The sequence below is a fragment of the Pinus tabuliformis genome, chromosome 4_1 (assembly GCF_031772625.1).
Source record: "Pinus tabuliformis cultivar Carrire ecotype Pingquan chromosome 4_1, CPIR1, whole genome shotgun sequence".
Lineage (NCBI taxonomy): Eukaryota > Viridiplantae > Streptophyta > Pinopsida > Pinales > Pinaceae > Pinus > Pinus tabuliformis.
The window spans coordinates 209,100,787-209,126,581 of record NC_142303.1 but is presented as its reverse complement, the minus strand read 5'-3'; positions in this window follow the sequence as shown (position 1 = coordinate 209,126,581).

Here is a 25,795-nt window from a genome sequence, read left to right as displayed (position 1 = left end):
TATTGGTACATCGTCAAGTCAAGGTGGAAAGAGAGGGAGTTCTACCCTCATCGACTATTTAATTAGTCAAACTTTTGTGGTCCAAAAGCTTTCAAGTGGAGAGGAATGATCCAGGAGGATTTGTTGATTCAAATTGCACAGGTGTTCAAGTGTCATCATCAGTGTTCAGTGTTATCATCACTTCAGTGCAGCTTCGACAAATCGACAAGTGTTGGTTGTGGATCAGGTTGTTCAGGTAATGTTCATAGTGTTCATGGCATTTAGTTGATATGGGTTGTACCTGGCTGTCAACTTGAATTCATTAACAGTTTTGCCAGGGATGGTCGACGACATGTGTTTTGTCGTTTAATAAGCAGAATTAGTGTCGACATGGGTGTCGTCGTGGCAGAGGATCGATATTGTCGTTTGTCGATCTTAGGCATGGGTTTATTGTCATCATATGACGAATGTCGCGCACGTCACATTGTGACAATACTTTGCATATGGGTTTCTAAAAACTACATGTAAACCCTAATCTATGTCTAAAAGTCCTATCACCTAAGTCCTAAAACATCAATGGTCCCAAATCTATGTCAAAAACTTTAAAATTCAAACCTTATGAAATAACCCTCTCAGCCTTTGTTTATAATCATACTATAAACATATTATAAAACAATATAAAACTGTTAACAACCCTAACCATTGGCCGCTAACTGTATCGGAACCGCTGGAGACAGGGTTCATAGGACTAGATGTGTAAAGATCGTCAGAGTTAACTATCGGAACCGTAGCCGCATCGAAGGTCTTAACCGCAACAGTCAGCATGTGAACACGCGTTGAAAAGCCACCGGGGTTAGCTTTGATCGCAACCAGTCACTGTGGCAGTTAAACATGTGAGCGGAGATTCATCGTCAGTGTTAGCCGTAGTGGGTCTGGTGGGCAATTACGGTTAGGTGTGGCAGCGCTATGTGAGCATCGGGATAACTGCCACCGCCAACTGTTACGCTGAACGGTTGGCAGAACTTCCGGACTCCAAAACCACAATTATGATTTGTTCACATGCGCTGTCAGCGCCCTCCACCCGGTTAGCTAGCCGCTAACAGTTTCGGGCTAACCTATAGTCTAAAAGTGGGTTTTTGTTGCGTTTTGTGGTGCCAACTAATTCCTCCACCATGAAACCATACCTTAGGTGTCAATTTCCAACTAGATCGAGGCTGCCAAACATCTAGATTGCAACTTCATTCATCCTAAATTCAGCCAAGGAGGTTTCAATGTATCCACAAGCCTTTAAAAGGGGGACTTGTCCATTGAAAAACAAGAGAGAGGTTTTCTAACCTTTGTACGTAGATTCTGGAGAACATAGGTGATTTTGTTTTCAGTGTTTTGGGAGCATCTAGAGTCGGATTTGGAAACCGTAAGCACGTTGGAAAGCTGGTTCAAAGGGCTATCTGATGACAGAGGTCAGAATTGTTTGTGTGCAAGTTCAGTGTGACTAAATCACACTGTGTAATCGACTCCTTTTTTCTCATTCCTAATAAAAACGGTCGCCCATCTTGAAAGCAGACCCAAAGACATAGTCCATTAGGGATAAACTCCGTCATCAATTTGTTGTCTGGTATAACTGTGTTTTCACCTCTGTTCTGCATCGATTTCATGTTTAATTAGTTGCCATAAAGTGTTCTTTTCAAGCAACTTTTCCTTGGTTTGCGTGCTTCCGCTGACATTCAAAACACTAATGGTTAATCAATTCTACATCGGTTTTTAGTTTATGATCATATCAGATTATTCCTATAACAAATTTTACAATTTTTTTAATAAAATATTTCTAGTAGAAAACAGATTTTTCCTTGAATGAAATTGAGATGAAAAAAAATAATAATATGATTTTACCAACTTTAGAAGTATCCCAATAAATTGAAATTCCTCCCAAATAATAACTTCGCTTTTCCTTTCAAAATGTTTTCAAACTACCGTGCATCCAACGAAAGAAATAGATTTGAGCCAAAAAATTAAAACACTAGACTCAAGGTAATTTTACTCAATAAATTTTGACGTTCAACGAATGGAAGGGATTTCTGCTGACTGAAAGAGAGGAATTTATCTTTAGCGGCTAGGAGCTCAATACTTCAGAAAAGAAATCGATCTTACTCCTTCAAAAAACGACTTTCGAAGATTTTCTTCGCTTAAAGAAAGGAAATATTGTGTGCAGGGGAAAGGGTTGGCCCTCAAATATTCACGGTTGGATGAGAATGAAGGCTCATTTTTTCCTTTTTTATTATTCATGATTATTTTTTAAATTGCAGGCCCTAACCCCTTAAAAAAAAATCGCTGCCTTGCAGGACGTCCAAGCCAGGAGAAAATCTGAGCCAAAGGAAAAATGCCTCATCAAGCTCTCGGTCAAGGAAATAAAGGCCAAAAAAATGCCAGCGACCTTCACTAAAATTTTCAGAATTCAAAAACAAGCCTCCCGAATCCATGGACTTCTGAACCAGAGATAAAATGGCAACCCTTTTGAGCTAGGGGAAGAAAAAAAACTTTCATACACTTGCAGCCTACCCCATGAAAAGTCAATTTAATCTTTTGAGCCACAAGAAAAATTTGGATTTTAAAACCCCTCGCTCAGAAACTAAGGAAAGCCTTCAAAATTGCTTACAACTTTCTTACGAAAAAGGATCTGCAACTTTGTAAAAGCCTTATGATTGAAACCCTATGCAATGGGTATCCTCCAAATGCTTACGGCCAGAGGGAAATGGGAGCTCGACTATGATGGAGGGCTCTCAAAATTAAATCCAGAGAAAATAACCCTGGCCGCTAGACCAAAGGAAGGGTTTGGCCTCCAAATAAATCGTTCCACCAGCCAAACCTTACCTGCAAAACAAACAAGAGTCAGAATAAACTCTTCAAAAATTATGTGAAATTTTTTATGCTTTAGATCCCTCAAGATAGTTCGACTTGGAGTTGTTTTTAATGCGATTTTTTGGAAGTTTTTACAGTGGGTTTTTCAGTCTAATTTATCTGAAATCAAGCAGGAATTTATTGAAATCACAAGCTTGGTGGCTAATCCTGTGCAATCAAAGTTTCCAGGGTGCTAAATCCATATATACAGTCAAAAAACTAGTGTAAATAATACAAATCAAGATTTCACCTCAAATTTTTCCATGGCACCAAAATCAGAAAAGTCGAAAAGTCCAAAAAATCGCATTAAAGACAACTCCATTCAACTTTATTCACCAAAAAACTACATCTCTGCAAACAAATATCCAAATAAAATCCAAATTATTTACAAGAATTTACAAAATATATTATTTTTTAATATTAATTATAAATTTTAAAATAAAATATTTACAAAAATAATATTCACAAATATTTAGAATGAGGTAGGCTCTTTAAATAGCATATTTATCAATTAAAGTTCAATAAGTTAAAAGTTTGAAATATGATTTTTTTATTTAAAATAAATGGCATAAAAAACTCCCTTTTTAAATTTTACATATGATCAAGCCCTCAAGATATCCACCACGAATTCTCAGTCATTATGTGCTAAGTAAATGGGTGGTTCAAGCAAGAACCTCTCCAAATTCCCAGATCGATTACTTGGTTGATTCAAGCAAAGAATTTCCCCAAGTCATCGATACCTACTCACAAAAATATTTCTACAAAACTTCGAAGGATTATGTTAGATTCACAGGGATCGGCTAGAACAACGAGAATGAGCTTTAATGTTTCAAACAAGAACCCACCAGATCTACGTAATCAACTATGGTTCTCCAATCCAAATAGAGGTACAAACAAGTAACCACTAGATCTAGATGGCTAATGAATGTAACAAAAATAATGCAACTCTAAAAGTTATAGGCGCATGTTGATACACATTACCATAATAAATTGAGAAGAACACCATAGTATAACCTCAAAGTCTTAACTTTATATGCACAAGAAAAATTACAGAGCTTCAAAGCCAGTACATTGTCCAAAGATTAGAGGAGCATATGCTTCCTTATATAGAAAAAAGAGAGCTCTAGAGACTCTTCCAAGTGAAAAACGGCTAGATCCATGAAAGTACACAAATTTGACTTGATCTTGGCTGATTAAATGCTTGATCCATGTCGAAATAATCTTCACCATTCATTGCTTGAGAAAAATTTGGAATTCCTAGATGATGCTTTTTTCCTTGGTCCTGTTATACCTTAAGAAACCAATTTCCTGGCAGTGTAGAAATTGTGCTTGAGACATTAATGTTTATAGTTATTGTCACTTATTTGTCACTTAATTGTATGTTGTGTTCTTAAATGAAGGACTTGGGAGACTTGGTTTTTAACCCTCAATGCTTAAGTGACAAGAAAATATCAGAATGCCATTTGATTGTTGAATATAAATGATGAACGAAGAAAGCTTGAATTAGTCATAGACAATATGCTGTTTTACACAAGATCTACTATTTGTGACACTTGGAGAAGTTATAGATAATATGTTGTCTTATACAGAAACTACTATCTGTAACTTAGAATAATTGCAGAGGTGTAAACTTCAAGTATAGGAGTGCTCTTTTAAGGGATTTTAACTTCATTTATATAAGCAAATAAAGACCTACAACTTCATTACTATACTTAAAGGAAGAAAACATAAGATGACACATAACAGAGAAGTCACAAAATCATACCCAACAATGTATAGAAAACTTCTGGTTATTTCATTAATCAACAACTGTATCAGGAATTCAGTGGCCTTGTCCAGGTTCTCCAAAATTCGAACCCCTTCTCTCTAAATTTTCTTTTTTTTATACCTTATGAGACAGTTGGTAGTCATCAAAACTGTCAAACTACTTAACTATTTCCCTAACTGTCTGAAGTAAAAAATTATTACAGAATATTACACAGAGGGTAAAAGACACCTCATGCTAAAGAACATAGAATAACATGAAGTAGCAGAAATTAGAAGATGATGGTTGTTCTCTGTTCGAATTTGTATCTTTGAGCCTTAACGGAGCAGTGGATGAAGGGCGAAAGGCTTTGGAAGCACTGTGGGGGGTAAAGAATGTATGGGAGCCTCAACGAGGTTGAACCCCCGCAGTGATTTCTGGCCGCACATTTCGGTCAACCGTGCTAATGTCACGGTCAACTGCGGGGGTCAAGCTTTGACTAACCTTCGTGCTCATTGCTTCCCCATAACGCACCTTAAAGTACTTATCAAACTATCGCTTGATCGCGCTTCATGAACCTGTATGACATTTAAACGATGGGTTGGGCCCACGGAACTTTAAAGAATTAACACTCTGATTCATAAAACCTGTTGCGTCTGCCTTTTCAACGCACCTTTGACTCCCTTATGCACCCGATAGGACATAAAACTGAATTTAATGATTTATTGGGTCCGATATTAAGGAGTGAACCTGATGACTTGCCGACCTGATATACGAACCTGAAAGGAAATAAAACTGAATTTGATGATTTATCGGGTCTGATTAAAAGATTGAACTTGATTATTTTCTGACTCGATATTGCGACCCGATATTAGACTTGATATCCATCAGATCCCGTTTCTTTCGATGGATGATTGAGATTGGCCCGGACTTCAGCAAATTTAAACTGTGTTTGATACACTGTCGCATCTAATCTCTGAAACAAACCCATTCTAGTTAACTTATGTGATTACCGTTGGATCTGTGGCTTGTTGATCAGACGACCCAGATCTTCTCGCGGGTTTGTCACTTTCAAAACCATTGAAAATATAAAATCAACCATTTCTTTCATATTTTTTTATTTTTCTTCCATTTTGTAATAAAATTGAAAATAAAACTTAAATAACAATGGACAATGGATGCTACAACATCTGGCTCCACCTGGGGATAGTGCTTTTGCCACAGAAGCACTAAGAACCGCAGATCAGTGCCTTCACCTCGGGCATGGAGTCATATATTGTTTAATCAATTTAAATTCTATGGCTTTTGTACACTGATTTCACTCCGGTATATACAATGATAAGATGCTTATGCTTCAGAACTGGAAGTAATGCTTGAGGCACTGCCCATTGACAGGAAACTGTAGAGTTTCACCATCAAGATTCTCAAGAAGGAAAGTATTATTGGACCTTGCTTCAACAATTCTAAAAGGGCCATACCAGTGAGGATCAAACTTCCCTTGCTTACCCTTATCTTCTCTTCTGGTATCCCATCTAAATACTAGGTCTACAACTTTAAAGTCAATCTTCTTGGCTTTTCTGTCAAAAATACTTTTCATCTTTGATTGATACATAATCAAGTTGTCTCTTACCTTGTCCTTGTTTTCACTTAGCTCCACTACTTTATTCATTCTTCTTATAAAAGCATTGGGTTCTTCTTTTGCCTCCTGAATTATTGAAATCACAAGCTTCACATGTTGACTTGGAAACAGAGCCTAAGTTCCATATACTAATTCAAAAGGTGATTTGCCTGTAGACCTTCTTGTACCCACTCTAGCAGCCCATAGAGAAAACTTTAACCTAGAATCTCAGTTTTTTTGATTCTCTGCAATAGTTTTCTTAAGGATCTTCGTCAAGGTTTTGTTAGTGGATTCAACTAATCCATTTCCCTACGGATGATAAGCTGTTGAATGGGACAAAATAACATTATACTTTTGACAAAAAGCAATAAACTTACTTGAATTGAAGACTTGAGCATTGTCTGTTATGATTTTGATGGGGCATCCAAATTTGTTGAAAATATTCTCCTCTAAGAACTTCATCACCACCTGATCATTTGCCCTCTTAGTAGGTATAGCTTCTACCCACTTGGTGAAGTAATCAGTAGCTGTGAGAATCCACTTGTGATGTCCACTTGAAGGTGGGTTAATCTCTCCAACAAAGTCCAATCCCCATTGTCTGAATGGTTCCTCTATGAAGACTGGGATCAAAGGCAAGGGAGCTAACCTCTTCTTCTCAACAAAAAGTTGACACTTTTGATAGCTTCTAACAAACTTATATGTATCACCAAATAAAGTAGGCCAATAAAATCATGTCTGAAGGATTTTATGTGCAGTAACTTTCCAACTGTAATGTCCTCCACATAACTCCTCATGATGATCTTTGATTGCCTCTGTAAACTCATCTTCTATTAAACATAGCAACAAAATTCCTACAGGATCCTTCCAGTATAATTTGCCTTCCATAATCACATATGGCTATGCTTTGATCTTTAATGCTCTATACTTTGTTCTATCTAAGGATTGGGGACAAGAGAGAAAACACAAATAATGGATTATATGCTTGTACCATTCTGAACATAAAAATTTATACCTGATCTTCATACCTGGATCTGGCTTTTCTTCATTTTCTTCAGTTGTTCCTTCATCCACAGGTGTCAGCAAGTTGATTCCCAATGCCTGAAAGTTTGACTCTGTCAACATTTTTGCCAATCCTTGCCCTTTCACCAACTTTGTGGGTTTTATGTCCAAGTCATACTCTTGGATATTGGCTATCCATTTTCCTCTTTTGCCTTCTACATCTCCCTGTACTAATACATATTTTACTGCAACATTTGGCACATAGGGAATGATCTGTGACTGCAACACATAATTTCTAAAGGCTTTTAGGGCTTTTACCAAAGCATACACTTGCTTTTCAAGAATATTATAGTTTAGGTTAGCATCCCGGAGAATATTGCTAAAGAATGCAACATGTTGTTCCTTCTCTTCATCATTCTTCTGCAGCAAGACAACAACTATTGAATTTGGTGATGCGAATGAAAAAACTTGGAATGGCTTTTGATAATTAGGGCTGATTAGGACTGGAGCTGCCTGCAATGCTTCTTTAATCCTAGAAAATGATTCTCTAGCTTCCCTAGTCCAATGCACTTCATTCTCCTTCTTAAACATATTAATAATTTCTTTTACATTTTCTGCATAATTGGACTCAAATCTCTTTAAGAAGTTTATTTTTCCCAGAGATTTTTGAATAACCTTTTTACTCCTAGGCAGTGGTATTTTTTGCACAGCTTGTACTCTTGCTGGATCTATCTTCACTCCATCTCTAGAAACAATGTGCCCCAATAGTTTGCCCTCTTCCAGAGCAAAAATGGATTTCTTGGGATTTAAGGAAAGCCCAAATCTTCTACATTTTTCAAAATTCTTTTTTAGATGGTCCAGATGTTCTTCATCAGACTTTGAGAAAACAGTAATATCATCCAAATATATTACTACAAACTTATCTCCCACAAAAGAAATGTCCATAGCCCTCTAAAATGTAGCACCTACGTTCATCAATCTAAAAGACATTCTGGCATACATAAAGGTTCCCCAGGGAGTTGTGAATGTTGTCTTCTTCTGATCTTCTCTGTCCACAGCCACCTGGTTATACCCAGAGAATCCATCCAGCATTGACATTTTAAAAGATCTTGTTACCTTCTGCAACACATGAACCGTTTTAGGCAATGGATAATTATCTTTCAAGGAAGCCCTGTTGAGATTTTTGAAGTCCACACATAACCTTATCTCTCCATTTTTCTTTCTTACAGGCACTAAATTAGCCACCCAATCAGAGTACCTGAGTGGAACTATTATTTTGGCATCAAGAAACTTTTTGACCTCTTTTTCAATTGATGGTAGAAGCAGAGGATTTATTTTTCTAAGCTTCTGTTTAAAGGGTTTAATTCCCTCCTTCAAGGGGATCTTGTGTTGAATAATATTCACATCATATGTTTTGAGATCCTCATAGGACCATGCAAAGACATCAACATAATCCTTGAAAACTTTAATATATCTCTCTTGGTAATTAGGTGAAACTCCTCTGAATAATTTTACTAGCCTGGGTTCCTCCTGAGTTCCAATGTTATGATCCTGAATGTGTTCATCTTGTGAAATTTTTCCTGAGTCAACAACCACATCATTGGGGTTAAAAAGCCTCTCAAGAGAGACAAGTCCCTTTGGCAGAATATTATCTTTCAACTGAAATTTTTTTTGATTAGCTATTGAATCTTTTAAACCACTAACTTCTGCGACTTCTATTGTTTCATCTTCATCTTGATCAATTTTTGTGCCCTGAAATTCTTCAACCATAGTAAAAAATTCTTTAATCTGTTGATCATCTTCAAAAACTTTCCAATATTTAACATTACCAGGAACATAAGGTATGTGCCTCATTTCTACCTCATATCTTAGTCTTGGATTAATAGGAGGCTTGAAAGTACTAGTAGCCACAGCCAATGAATCTGCTAATTTTTTCCCATCCCTTGGAATAAATTGAATGTTAAAAGTTTCGAAAAAGTTCTCAACCAAATTCCATGCTTCATTTCTGTATGCCCTAAGCCTAGGGTGTTTTGTCTGACAATGATTTTTTATTTGTTTGATAATCAGCTCCGAATCTCCAAAAGCATAAACTGACTTAATTCCCATCTATTTAGCTGTTTGCCGAGCAATAATCAAGGACTCATATTCCGCCACATTGTTTGTTTCTTCGAACTCTAATTTAAAGGAAAAAGGGAACATATTACCTCTAGGTGCAATCAAAGGGAAACCAGCACCTGTTCCTTCCTTGGAATAGGCTCCATCAAAGAAGCATTTCCACACTCCTTTAATTTGAAGCTTTGTAATTACATTGGTTGAAGCAAGCTGCTTCTGATTATTTTCAGCCAACTCTGCATTATCATGCAGCATGAAGCAAGCAAAGTCATCTTTCTCCTGGCTATATACAGGTGAATTACTTGCTCCATTTTTTGTAATTGTTTTTACAAATCTAGTTTCTCTGTACAATCTCCTCTCTTCCCCACCAAAAGTCAGTATAACAACATATGTAAAATCTAGTTTCAGAACACCACCCAATTTAGCCCCCCATGACCTAGATAGTAGCATTCCAAATCTAGCAGGGATATCTGCTACTACTACATCCATGACCAAGCTTCTAGCTGGAATCTGGGCTAGTGACACTACCAGATCCTTAATGACCCCCAGACACTTGACTTTGTTTGAATCAAAAGAGTACATGTCTCTATAGGGTTTGGTAACTTGTAGATTTAGTTGCTTCATCACTAACAATGGCATAAGATTGTGTGAAGCTCTTGAATCAAACATACAATTATGCAAGAGGAAATCATGGATCAATAAGGAAATATAAAAAGGAGGTGTTGAAGGATCTACTTCCTCTACATGTGGACCAAAAACCACTACTGGTTTATCTTCCTGCAGATTTACAGTGTCATTTATATTCACATTCTCTTTTAAATTAATAAACTCAACAATCTCCCTTTGATAAACTGGTGTTTTTGCTAATTCTGTAAGGGGAACTTGAATTTTAACCTTTTCCAACTCTTTAGTAAGACTAAACAAATGACCCTGTTTAGCATTCTTTTCATTTTCATCTTCTCCTTTCTTCATGACTGAAATTACTTGGGGAATTGAAACAAGTTTCTCCAAAGGAATTTTTCCACTTTGGTCTTTATAAGAATCATCTTGAACTATTTGTGTCTTGCCATTTGCATTTTGTTGTTGCTTTCCTTTATTTACTTGTTTTGCAGGCTGAGATTCTTGTGGAGTCACCTTTGGTGAGGAAGCTGGAACTTGCTGCTCACTTTCATTTTCCTGACTTCTTGATCTTTTCCTTGACCTTAAATCATATTTCTTATGTAGTTCTGCCTGCATAAAATCAGAGAATTGCTTCCAATATTCATCAATTTTATTTTCATCATAAATGGCATCTGTTTCAGCATATTCATACTATTCTCCTTCAACACCAAGTTCATCTTCATCTACTGCATATAACGTGGAAATTTGATCTTCATGACTAGGGTGCTCTAGTACTTCACCAGGATCTGTCTCTATATATAATGGTGCTTGAATCTGATCTTGTTCTTTTCTCTCCTTTTGCAAGATTTGCAAAGGTTGTCTTCTATATTGGGGATTAAAGTTCTTATTATATTGTGTTTGCCTCTGAGAATTCTTATTTTCCAACTCTAACTTATTCAATTTATCTGACAAAATTTTAATTACATTACTCATATCCTCTAATGTTTGACTTTGAGAGGATTTTATCTTTGCCTTTCCCTTGTCTTGGATAGGTTGTGTCTCTGGTGCTTTGATTGCAGCCACTAGATTTGCTTCTATCTCTAATGCATTTGTTTGGATCTGATCCAGGGTTGGGGATCTTCTTTCCCTTAATGTGAATCCAAAATTTGACTCAAAAGCCCTTGCAAAAGTTATTTTTGCACCAGCAGGAGGGGGCTTAATCTCCATTGGAATACTATTGTACAATTTATTAAATATTCTGACAAATTCAACAACAGTTTCATCAGATTTCTTCTTTATAGCCTTAAACTCTGTTAGTGAATACCCATGGTCTCTTTTTTCTCCCCATCTATGGGTGAATAGGCGTTCCATCTCTTCTCAAGAAGGAATAGAGTTCTTGGGAAGCCCTTTAAACCATTTCCTTGCTTCTCCATCCAAGGATTGAACAAAAAGTCTTAGAACAACATCTAGATGTTCAACATTTAGGTTTTCTGCAAAATTACAAAATATTAATACATGATTCTCTGTTGTTTGTTCATCTTCCCCTATAAAACGAGCAAGAATCTTGAGGTATTCTTGTGTCATTTGATTCAACGGTTGTGGTAGTTGAAGAGGTGCATATCTATTCGTCAAGAATGCAGGAGCTTCCATGTTTGCTCCCAAATTTATTGAACCTTGATTACTAACAGATGTGGAACCTGACTGAGGGGTAAATGGAGCATGCAGAGGTGATAATGTAGTTATAGGTTCAAGTTGAAAAATTATAGCAGATAATGGAAAAGTAACAAACTCTAAAGACTGCTCTTGACAGTTGGGTTCTTGAAATGAAGATGATGAAAAAAGTGACTGTTGATCAGATGAATGTTTGGGTGAGCTGTTACCTGATGTAGACAGTGTAGGAATCAGTGTAAGTGGGGTTTTAGACCTTACAACCTTTTTAGAAACTAGCCTTTCAGGATCTAAAAGGACTTGAACCTTTTGTTGTGAGGTGTCTGATCTTGTATGGGGTATTCTTGGAGCCAGAGTTATTGCTTTTATCCAAAACGACCAAAAATTCCTCCTCACTGATCAACGAAAGGAAACTACTGAAAACCCAGGGAAAAGTGTTCTTGTCTTCTCTCCCCGACAATGGTGCCAATTAATGTTGTACCTTAAGAAACCAATTTCCTGACTGTGTAGAAATTGTGCTTAAGACATTAATGTTTATAGTTATTGTCACTTGTTTGTCACTTAATTGTATGTTGTGTTTTTAAATGAAGGAACTTGGAGACTTGGTTTTTAACCTTCATTACTTAAGTGACAAGAAATTATCAGAATTCCATTTGATTGTTGAATATAAATGATGAACGAAGAAAGCTTGAATTAGTCATAGACAATATGTTATTTTACACAAGATCTACTATCTGTGACACTTGGAGAAGTTATAGATAATATGATGTCTTACACAGAAACTACTATCTGTAACTTAGAAGAATTGCAAAGGTGTAAACTTCAAGTATAGGAGCGCTCTTTTAAGGGATTTTAACTTCATTTACATAAGCAAATAAAGACTTGCAGCTTCATTACCATACTTAAAGGAAGAAAACATAAGATGACACATAACAAAGAAGTCACAAAATCATACCCAACAATGTATGGAAAACTTCTGATTCTTTCATTAATCAACAGTTGTATCAGGAATTCAGTGGCCTTGTATCCAGGTTCTCCAAAATTCGAACCCCTTCTCTCTAAATTTTCCTTTTTTTATACCTTATGAGATAGTTGGTAGTCATGAAAACTATCAAACTACTTAACTATTTCCCTAACTGTCTGAAGTAAAAATTATTACAGAATATTACACAGAGGGTAAAAGACACCTCATGCTAAAGAACATAGAATAACAGGAAGTAACGGAAATTAGAAGATGATGGTCGTTCTCTGTTCGAATCTGTATCTTTGAGCCTTAATGGAGTAGTGGATGAAGGGCGAAAGGCTTTGGAAGCACTGCGGGGGGTAAAGAATGTATGGGAGCCTCAACGAGGTTGAACCCCCGCAGTGATTTCTGACTGCACATTTCGGTCAACCATGCTAACGTCACGGTCAACTGCGGGGGTCGAGCTTTGACTAACCTTCATGCTCATTTCTTCCCCACAGTGCACCTTAAAGTACTTATCAAACTATCGCTTGATCGCGCTTCATGAACCTGTATGACATTTAAATGATGGGTCGGGCCCACAGAACTTTAAAGAATTAACACTCTGATTCATAAAACTTGTCACATCCACCTTTTCAACAAACCTTTGACTCCCTTACGGACCCGATAGGACATAAAACTGTATTTAATGATTTATTTGGTCCAATATTAAGGACTGAACCCGATGACTTGCTGACCTGATATTCGGACCCAATAGGAAATAAAACTGAATTTGATGATTTATCGGGTCCGATTAAATGATGGAACTTGATTACTTTCCGACCCGATATTGCGACCTGATATTACACTCGATATCCATCGAATCTCATTTCTTTCGATGGACAGCTAAGATTGGCTTGGACGTCAGCAAATTTAAACTATGTTTGATACATCGTCGCATCCGATCTCCGAAACAAACCCATTCTAGTTAAATTATGCGATTACCGTTGGATCTGTGGCTTGTTGATCAGACGACCCAGATCTTCTCGCGGGTTTGTCACTTTCAAAACCATTGAAAATATAAAATCAACCATTTCTTTCATATTTTTTTATTTTTCTTCCATTTTGTAATAAAACTGAAAATAAAACTTAAATAACAATGGACAATGGATGCTACAACATCTGGCTCCACCTAGGGATAGTGCTTTTGCCACAGAAGCACTAAGAACCGCAGATCAGTGCCTTCACCTCGGGCATGGAGTCATATATTGCTTAATCAATTTAAATTCTATGGCATTTGTACACTGATTTCACTCTGGTATCTACAATGATAAGATGCTTATGCTTCAGAACTGGAAGTAATGCTTGAGGTACTGCCCATTGACAGGCAGTTGTAGAGTTTCACCATCAAGATTCTCAAGAAGGAAAGTATTATTGGACCTTGCTTCAACAATTCTAAAAGGGCCATACCAGAGAGGATCAAACTTCCCATGCTTACCCTTATCTTCTCTTCTGGTATCCCATCTTAATACTAGGTCTGCAACTTTAAAGTCAATCTCCTTGGCTTTTCTGTCAAAAATACTTTTCATCTTTGATTGATACATAATCAAGTTGTCTCTTACCTTGTCCCTATTTTCGCTTAGCTCCACTACTTTATTCATTCTTCTTATCAAAGCATTGGGTTCTTCTTTCGCCTCCTAAATTATTGCAATCACAGGCTTCACAAGTTGACTTGGAAACAGAGCCTGAGTTCCATATACTAATTCAAAAGTTGATTTGCCTGTAGACCTTCTTGTACCCACTCTAGCAGGCCATAGAGCAAACTTTAACTTAGAATCCCAGTCTTTTTGATTCTTTGCAATAGTTTTCTTAAGGATCTTTATCAAGGTTTTGTTAGTGGATTCAGCTAATCCATTTCCCTGCGGATGATAAGCTGTTGAATGGGACAAAATAACATTATATTTTTGAAAAAAGGCAATAAACTTACTTGAATTGAAGACTTGAGCATTGTCTGTTATGATTTTGATAGGGCATCCAAATTTGCTGAAAATATTCTCCTCTTAGAACTTAATCACCACGTAATCATTTTCCCTCTTAGTAGGTATAGCTTCTACCCACTTGGTGAAGTAATCAGTAGCTGTGAGAACCCACTTGTGATGTCCACTTGAAGGTGGGTTAATTTCTCCAACAAAGTCCAATCCCCATTGTATGAATGGTTCCTCTATGAAGACTGGGATCAAAGGCAAGGGAGCTAACCTCTTCTTCTCAGCAAAAAGCTGACACTTCTGATAGCTTCTGACAAACTTATATGTATCACCAAATAAAGTAGGCCAATAAAATCTTGTCTGAAGGATTTTATGTGCAGTAACTTTCCAACTGTAATGTCCTCCACATAACCCCTCATGATGATCTTTGATTGCCTCTGTAAACTCATCTTCTGTTAAACATAACAACAAAATTCCTACAGGATCCTTCCAGTATAATCTACATTCCACAATCACATATGGCTATGCTTTTATCTTTAATGCTCTATACTTTGTTCTATCTAAGGATTGGGGACAAGAGAGAAAACACAAATAATGGATTATATGCTTGTACCATTCTTAACATAAAAATTTATACCTGATCTTCATACCTGGATCTGGCTTTTCTTGATTTTTCTTCAGTTGTTCCTTCATGCATAGGTGTTAGCAATTTGATTCCCAATGCCTGAAAGTTTGACTCTGTCAACATTTTTGCCAATCCTTGCCCTTTCACCAACTTTGTGGGTTTTATGTCCAAGTCATACTCTTGGATCTTGGCTATCCATTTTCCTCTTTTGCCTTCTACATCTCCTTGTACTAATACATCTTTTACTGCAACATTTGGCACATAAGCAATGATCTGTGACTGCAGCACATAAGTTCTAAAGGATTTTAGGGCTTTTACCAAAGCATACACCTGCTTTTCAAGAATATTATACTTTAGCTCAACATCCTGGAGAATCTTGCTAAAGAATGCAACAGGCTATTCCTTCTCTTCATCATTCTTCTGCAGCAAGACAATAGCTATTGAATTTGGTGATGTGAATAAAAAAGCTTGGAATGGCTTTTGATAATCAGGGTTGATTAGGATTGGAGCTGCCTGCAATGCTTCTTTAATCCTAGAAAATGATTCTCTAGCTTCCCTAGTCCAATGCACTTCATTCTCGTTCTTCAACATATTAGTAATTTCTTTTACAATTTTTGCATAATTGGACACAAATCTCCGTAAGAAGTTTATTTTTCCCAGAAACTTTTGAATAAACTTTTTACTCCTAGGCAATGGTATTTTTTGCACAGCTTGCACTCTTGCTGAATCTATCTTCACTCCATCTCTAGAAGCAATGTGCCCCAATAGTATTCCCTCTTCCTGAGCAAAGATGGATTTCTTGGGATTTAAGGAAAGCCCAAATCTTCTACATTTTTCAAAATTCTTTTTTAGATGGTCCAGAAGTTCTTCATCAGACTTTGAGAAAATAGTAATATCATCCAAATATATTACTACAAACTTATCTTCCACAAAAGCAATGTCCATAGCCCTCTGAAATGTCTGACCATTGGCTAATAATTTTGTCGCTTTTTACAAAAAAACGGAAAATAAAAAATAAATTTTTTTTACTCAAAATTACTTAATTTTTTTGGCTTAGAATTTTAATTTATTTTGGCTAGAAAAAATAATTATTTGACACTAAAGGGTATTAATAAATTTTTCCACCCTTAAATATTTTAGTCATGGTGTCTAAATATGAGGGACCATGCACCAAAATATCTTTTTACATCAAGATATTAAAATTTCAACCCTCAAAGGGGGAACACCTGTTCGATATAGACTCTCAATATAATACCCAGTTCTGTGACAATATAATATAGTAAACCAAGTGATTTGTAATAAAATAATTTAGCCAGTTAGCTTAAATTATTCCCAAATTAATTTTACAAAAGACTAGACTAAAACACTAGGACTCACGTAAGACCTTGACAATAAATTTCACCCTATCTTTGGGGTGAGGCTAGAGGGAAAAAATCTGTCGATCATCTGTGTTAAAAAGTATAGCTAAATCAGTGAGACAAAAAACCTCGTAGGATGAAATTCGGCATCAAGATAATAGGCTTACCTAAGTTGTTACATACAATACACAATCTTACTAGCATCATTTACATTATAAACTTGTAGAATGGGTTTACAACTCTGATATACTGATGACTAATGATGATGAATCTAGGAGGCAATAAGAATTTAAATATTATAATAAAATATTTAAGGATGAATCCAGGAAGCACAAGTAAATATCAATATAATAAAATATTTATGCCTTTTGATTGTATAACATAGAATTAGAGCTAACGTAAAGAAGGTAAAAGGAAGCTTGAAGGTCAATAGCTCTCATCAGGATTCAAGAAAAGAAAGGAAGTCTTGAAGAGATATCTAGTTTTCATCAAGTAAGTGCACCTATGGCCTCAACAATGAAATATGAAAATAAGCTTCAAGGAGCCTCTAACTATAGAGCATGGAAGACAAGGATGGACCTCATCCTTGCAAAAAATAACGTATTGGATTTTATACTAGGAAAGGTCAAGGATGTTGAAAAGTGTAACTAGGTTCGGTCTTCATAATGACATGTGTAATTGTGCTTTTATGTAATTGATGAAAAGAAGAAAAATAAAATTATTATTGTAATGTTTGTCTCATGGGTTTTGTGAGCCTTTAGGATTAAGTCATCTAGTCATAAAAGTCAAATTGAGTCTATTTCATGTAAGAATAACCCTTCTTGGGCATGTTGCATTTTATATGAGTCATTTAATAAGTACGAAAAGCCCTCTAAGACAAGCACAATAGCTCTCCTTCATGTCAGCTACAAAATAGAATTAATTATCGCCTCCAACAAACATGTCGGCTCACTCTCTTCATGTACTAATTTCAAGGGGGAATCACTATATATAGGCAACTCAGTCTTAGTTCAGATCACCGAAAATTTCAGAGAAGTACAAGTGTGCAGTCAAAAGTGTGAAAGGGTAAAAGGAAGAGCCTCCCAACCAATGAGGTAACAAAAGGGAAGAGCGAAGTTCTTAAGGGTATTTTGCACTATTTTAAGGACACAAAACCACCATATAAGAAGTATGTTGCAACAGTAAAGAAGAAGTATATTGCAACAAGTGAAGGCCAAGGAGAGGAGAAGTCTATTGCAGAAGTGAAGGCCGAGGAGAGGAGAAGTCCATTGCAGAAGTGAAGGCCGAGGACAGGAGAAGTCTATTGCAACATTGAAGCTTGATGAGAGGAGAAGCCTGTTGCGGTAGTAGATACCAAGGAGAAGTGTAGTCCTCCTAGGGAGACAAAGTGGAAAAAGGTTGAAGGTCTAAAGCATAAGAAAGCCAAGGTTGAAGAAGAAGTCGAGAGGGAGGAAGGAATAGAAGGTTTACTGTCATTGACTAAGGATCTTATGTCTTGGTATTCATCAATTGGTATCTTTATAAGTAGAATTTGTTCGTGTTTTCCTCTCAAAAATTGAGAGGCTTTGGCCCTGGTTGATAGCTTATATTTTGTGTCTCTTATGATTGATAGCCTATATAGGTCAAGGGTCTTGGTCTTGGTATTTGTCAATTAGAATCTCTATAAGAAGAATTTGTTCAAGTTTTCCTCTCAAAGAGTGAGAGGTTTTGGCCTTGGATGATAGCCTATATTCTATGTCTCTTGTCTCTTTATGGTTTATGCATTGGTAGTTTTTTGATGAAGAATAACACTAATAACCTAAGTAAAAGAAGATCTTAATCTAAAAAAGTAAAAACCACTCACAAGCAGTTACTAATAGAAAAGAAATCACTTAATTGTTATGCCCTAGATTTCTCAACATGGTATCAGAGCTAAGGTGACTAAGTCAAGGAAGGACATCTTATCAAGGGACACTCAAGGATCAAATCTCAAGGAAGGCATCAAAGCGAAGATCATCTTGAAGTCAAAAGAAGCATCATAACCCTAAATCAAAGAAGTCTACAAAGAAGTAGTGGGATCATCATCAAGAGGAAGAAGGACAAAGCCCTACATCTACTCAAGTTAAAGTGTTTTGAAGACTATTCATCCAAAGGAAGCTAGATCAAAAGGCGGTGTCATCTCACTCTCTGTGGAATCAAGGATCATTCTCGAAGAAAACTACTTTCATCAAGGAGAATTTTTCTATCTTCTATATCATCATCAAGGAAGCAACAAGAAGAAGGAGCATCCTATCAAGTAAGTATATTTATTTCCACATATGAATATGTCAAAATGTATTTTTGCAAGGAAAGCAACAAATTGGTTGGGGCTTCAAACTAATTCTTGCATTGAAGAAAATGATAGATTTGAATCTCATTGAAAATGAGGTTATCGAACATACCAAAGGTTCTATCACTAAACCAAGAAAGGAAGACGCTCAAGCTCTTGCCAATTTTATGAAAGGGGAAGTTAGTGCTCAAAGGATTCTCATAGAATCCATCAAGGATCCCCTCATCCCATATGTATCTAAACTTGAATATTCAAAAGAAATCTATGACAAACTGGTAGAGTTGTATTCTGTAATCACCGTTGGAGAAGTCATCTCATTAAGGAAAGAAATCTATAAGCTGAAGATGTCAAAGGAAGATGGAATAGACTCATACTTGAGTATATCTGAGATCCGGTATCAACTACAAGATCTAGGAGAAGTCATGTATGATGGAGAAAGGGCTACAGTTGTATTAAATGCACAACTGGAGGAGTGGGGTAACTTTACTTCAAGTATTTATGGGAAGAAAGAAGCTACTCCATTCTGGGATCTATAGTCACTGTGCAAGAATGAAGAATCTAGACTAAAGGCCAAATTTGATGTGGGGATAGGTGAGAAAAATCAAACTTATGCTGCAATAACAAAAAGAAAGGGACAATTTGGAAAGTTTGGTCCTAAAAAAAAAAAGGACATGGATAAAATACAACGCTATGGGTGTTAATAATATGGACACTACAAAAGGGATTGTCTTAAGATTAAGAAGGACAATAGCAAAAGAGGAAGAAAAGAAGCTCATATCAACAAAGAAGTGGAGGAAGTTGAAGAGAAGAAGTCCAAGATTAAGGAAGTAAGAGATCTCTACTATGACTGAGATAGTCTTCCTCACCTAAGTTCTTTTCTAATTCCTAAGTCTTCTATTGTAAGATATGGCTATCATGATTCACTAAAGGGGATGCATCAAGGCAGTGTAGAAGAATTGGAAGAAAGAGCTCGGGACATCATCATAGAGAAGCATGAAAGATGGTTAGAATCTATGGAAGTCAAATATATAGCTCTTGGGAATCTCATTGGAAACATAAGTGGAAAGGTCATCTAGTTCAAGCGTCATCATACATCTATCAAAAGGAAACATTTGATGATGGGGATACTTTAGATCCTCAAGATTATCCGATGGAATCTTCATTGAAAGGTTCATCGATCATGAGGGGAAGCAAGTGTTCCATCAATAATTCCAAACTCATGGAATTCATGGGATGATGGTATTATGACATAAAAGTGAATTGGATCAAGGGATTGAAGTTATTTCAATGAAGGAATTTGTTGCAAGAAGTCTGGATGATCCAAAGGAAAGATGAGGTATGTGTGCTTACGTTTGATATTGTAGAAGTCATGTCATATGGTTGCAGGTAATATGGATCAATGCTCTATCTTGAGAGTGTAATCGAAGTAATGGATCTCCTCCCTCAAAGTGATTCATGAATGCATGGGTCACACATTCACTAGTTGAAATAAACATGATATGTCCTCATATGACGTATGAGGTGGTTGAATACAATTGAGGAACTCTGATTGAAAGCTCTTGGGAATGAAATGTGTGAGGAAAAGAAGAAATATATCATGGAATATGAAACCATGGTAAAGGCAATCAACATCCGAAAGACCAAGAATATTTGACTAGGATATCTCCATGGAAGATATGAAGATTCTGATGGAGTCTGAAAAAGAAAGAGACCCTTGGAAATATATATCTTTGGGAGATTTGTCGATATGTATGCAGGATGATGATGAAAATTAGATGTCATGATGAAAGACCATCACAGAGGTAATGTTGATTTTTATGGTAATTCCTCTATTTTTGAACAAATATCTAGATGGGTTTATGAAGGGTTGTTGAGGGAAGATATATGGATGTCTTCCACCACCAATCCACATGTAGTAGGATGAAAGATCCTTAAGTAAACATGGAATGAAGAAAGAAGCATGGCATGAAGGAAGGCTAGATATGGACTGATCATTTTTTGATGATGACATGGTTGACTAATGGATGAAAATGATGGATGGTCAGTGCCCTATGTAGAAGTCCCAAACATGAAGACTCCTAGATAATGAAAATAAATTCATGATATTGTGAAGAGGATTTATTCAATCAACTGGTTGCCCCGTCATCTCCACTTGAGGAGGTGTTATAGGTTCCTAGTTAAGAGGGAGCCTAGAAACAAGTTTCTTACTTGAAAGAAGCTTGGAAATTCCTAAGCCAAGAGAGAGATTAGGTACATTCCTTCCATAGGAATGAGTACATTCCTTTATTGAAATAGATATGCCCTCCCTAATAAGAGGGAGAGATAGACACATCATTCTTGTCTTCACTTGGGAAGATAGAATGGAGTATTGGGTAAACATCTGGCATCCGATGCTCTTTGAGGATGTATTAGGGCATCCAATATAAGAGTAGTTGCTGTGGGGTAAAATTCACGGTGTACGGAGAATGTAAATACCCTCAAAGGTCTTCCCAGGACCTTCAACAGACTGTAAGATTATCTGCAACTGCACAAAGTTACATGCATGTTCATATACAATAACTAACTACCAAAGCATTAGAAGTAGATTACCTTAAGTCTCCGTGTAGATTTGTTTGGAGATCACAATGTAGCCAAGTGGAACTCCCTCAATCCGGCTCCAAAGTCAAGTCCTGCACATAGAAGAGACAAGCGTAATCACAACATACAACTCTGATAACTAATACATGAATATATAAAAGAACATCTAATTGCATACAACCAAGCTACTCATGCTAATATGCATTGAACAAACAACTAAATGAATGATAGTATCAACACCATGAGTAGACAGTACAACTGCAATTCTATACTAATGTTGGAAGAGTGATTACAACCATCTGTTGTATTAGCCTTCCTTTACCCCTCCAGCTTCTCTCTCTCTCTCTCTCCCTTCTTGCTCACTTCTTATGATATGATTCAACGCTCAACAGTCAAGTATGCTATCCTTTCAAATGCTCTGACCTCTTTCACAATATCCCTCACTTTGCTTATATAGCAATTGAGTTAGGGTTGCCAAGCTCCTCCTTGAGTTCACTAGGGCAAAAGCAATGAACTTTCCATGCTTTTCAGCTCTTTCCCATTTGCCTCCTTCTTTCAGATTAGAAATCCTCCAAATATCTCGAATTTGGATGTTTCCTTGCTTTTCTTGAGTAATTTTAGGAACAAATATCTAGATATTTATGAATCAATTCGTTCCTTTGACCCTTGTAACTTCACCAAGTTTCACTAGCACTGTTCCCATACTAGAAAAGTGCTTTAGTAGGGTCACTAACGCACCTCCAGGCTTGGTAACAAGCTTTATAAAGCAGGTTGTTAGTCCACAACCAGCATTAGTGTAGAATCAAGGCCTGTGATTGTGGTCTTTTTTTCAACTATCATGTCTTTCCCCTCTGAGTTGATGAGGAGGTCAATTTTTTGTTTGACAGATGCCCCCTAAAGTATGAGATCAGAGGAAAAGATGATGGCCGAAATACTTTATTAAAACTGTAATTTTCCTTTCAAAAAGAGAGAGAGGATCGAAGCTTCAGGCGGTCCTGGAAACCTGATACAACACATATATATAAACTGCTAAAATCATGTCCTAAGTCGAGTATTCCCATGCTCAGTAGCTATGTCAGAGTGATTTTCTCCAAAGAGATATGACAAATGTTGGCCGCCGATAAGCACAATGCGGATCCAGTGTCATAATAGAATCATCCTGATAAGCTGTCTCCAAAAAACAATATCCGCAGCTTGGAAGAGGAAACAACGCTGAATGATGCAAGCCTCTACCCAAGGTCTTGATTTCCGCTTCACCGAACAACATAGATCGATACATGTGAATATATGCATTGACGTCGAACATGCACGAAATCATCTGATTACCAGTCAATAATGAATACCATTAACAGACGAGAGGAAGGTCATCGATAATGGTGATGGTCTCCAATATGCACAGTACAATCTAATGGGTGAAGAGATGTCTTTGTCATCGAATACTCGTTAGAATCGCTTAACCAGGAGCCAATAATGAGAACCCCTGATCAAACACAAGGCAACCTGCCACTAATGTCTGCAAGTACCAAGGCACTGAATGTGTTTATGGGTTATCTTCCTAGATAGAGTGTTGAAGTCGATAGGAAGAAACCTGTCGAAAGGTAGGCAATAATGTGTCCTACATCAATTGACACGAAACGAGACAAGAATGATTTTGTTTTTTGATGAATCTTTTGAGCATTTGGGTCTAAACAACGGAGGGCATGATGGAAGGATATTCTTGGTGGGTTGATGGAGGAAACAAAAGGTTAACCCTTGAACAATAGAAGGCATGACAACGATTTTAACCATGCAACACTAGACTCATGAACGCTACAAAGTGTTAGGATACAGAGATGCAATTACATAAGGGTATTTAGGCTAAACTCATAGGATGGTAGGATTCATATTGAGAGGCCGTCTTAAGGAAGGTTTATCTGAGGGAGTGCCATGTTCATGGGAACGACTGCTGCCAAATCACGCTTTCTAATACTAAATGCAGTTGTACTGTCAAATTTCCCTGTCTGATTAGTTTAATAAGTCCAGACAGGTAAACTCATCGATCTTTTCATATTTAAAGAGTCTGAAAATGACTGCAAAAAGAGCGACTCTTTGCCCTATCTGATTAGTTTAATGAGTCCAGACAGGCAAACTCGTCGATTTTTTCATATCTTAAGAGTATGAAAAGTATCGTAAAAAGAGTGACTCTATATCTTGTCTATGTAATTTAACGAGTCCAGACTAGACAACTCATTGGTCTTTTCATATATAGAGAATCTGAAAAGATTGTAGAGAGCAACTCGATGGTGGTCCCTTTGTCATAGTTGTTAACCGGGTGTGACAAAAGGTTAATAGTATACCCGGATCGGTTACTTTTACGTAAGTTAATCTATTGAATCTGGATAAAGAGAAACCTATGTTCAAAAGATGTCGACCTCATTTTGTTATGAGTACGAGGAGATGGACTCAACTCGTTTTTTATCATGAATTTTAATGAGTCACGCGACGACAAACTCAATACCTTCATCAAATTTTAACGAGTCACATGAAGGAAACTCAAGGTATCTTTTTCAATTTAGTGAGCAAGGAAAAAGAGGTAAAAGAACTGCTCATTCCTCCTTCGATGTTTTAACAAGCCTGAAGGCGAGAAAAACTCGGGGTTTTTTCAATTTAAGAGCGAGAAATTGTCCCAAAAAAGAAAATGCTCTGGTTGTTGCCGTATATTTTTAACGAGCCTAGTGACAAAAACTCGGGATTTTTCGGTTTAATGAGCAATAAAAGTACCTAAAAGAATGCTCGGATCATCTTTATAAATGTTTAACGAGCCTAAAGACAAAACTTGGGATTTTTTCAATTTAATGAGTGAGAAAAAAAGTGCCTAAAAATAATTTCTGATTTGGTCTTTTTCAATTTAATGAGCTAGAAAAAGATCGAAAAAGAGTTGCTCAAACCATCGTCCTATATGTTTAATGAGCCCAACGATGAAAGGCTCGGAGATGTTTATATTTTTTAAAGAGCAATAAAATATCCCAAAAAGTTCTCTATAGTGTTATTTGGTTTTGGAATGTTTATGTAATGTTACAAAGCACATGCCGAGTGCAATACTAGGCATAATACTTTTTGAGATAGAGTCCATTTTTGGGCTCCTTGAGCGGGACTCCTTCCCAGTCCTGCAATTCATATGCCCCTTTGGAGAGGACTTTCTTGACGACATAGGGACCTAGCCATAAGGGTTGAAGCGTGTCTGCCCCCAAGAGATCATGTTTTTGATCATAGAGCAACACAAGGTTGCCCTCTTGGTAAGAACGAAGCTTAACCTTTTTGTTGTATTGGGACTTTACCCGGCGCTTGTGAGCCTCGAGTGCCAATTCGGCATTTCGACAGGTTTTGTCTAGCTAATTAAGGTATAGTAAGCGTTCTTCTTCAATAGTAGTTTCGGGCAGGAGTTCAACGGCTAGTCTTAGGGAAGGGATTTGACACTCAATTGGTAAAACTGCTTCTAGGCCGTACACCAGTTGAAAAGGTGTAAAGCCTGTGGTAGTTTTTACTGAAGTCTGGTATGCCCATAGCGTCAAATATAACATTTGGTGCCAATTGGTTTTATGGTTTCCTACCAACCTATAGATCATGGTTTTTAAGACGCCATTTACTACTTCCACTTGACCATTAGCTTGGGGGTAGTAGGAGGATGATTGATCCCGACGAAAACCAAGTAGCGACGTTAAGTCAGACATCATATGGTTCTGGAAGTGAGATCCATGGTCTGTAACGATTGTGCAGGGTACACCGAAACGACAAATGACATGATTGAATAAGAATAGCGCCGCAGTTTCTCCATCGTCATTGTAGGTAGGAAGGGCTTCGACCCATTTTGTAAAATAGTCCACAGCTACAACGATATAGTTGTGTCCAGCAGAGGAAACAGGATTACAGGTGACGAAGTCTATCCCCCATTTTGAAAAAGGGCCAATGGAGATCACCAAGTGTAGTAGGCCGGAGGGGCACACATTTTCTTTGTGAATACTTGACAAGGATGGCATTGTCGGACGGCCTTGACACAATATTTGAACAAGGTCGGCCAGTAATAGCCTGCGCGCAAGATTTTCTGTGCAGTAGATATGCCAGAAAGATGACCGCCACATGCCCCAACATGGCAGTCATTTAAAACGTGCTTCGCCTCTTCATGAGTGAGGCAATGCCGAAGAACTGTATCTGCACCGCGACGATATAACGTATCATTAATCACTAGATAGTTTCGCGCTTGGTGACGGATGTGACGACAGCCACCTGATGTGAGTTTGGGGCGGAACCGTTGTGCTTGGAGGTAGACAAGAATGTCTCCATACCAAAGGTCAATGGTGTCGATAAGATAGATAGCCTCATCCGGGAAAGGATCATGGGCTATCTC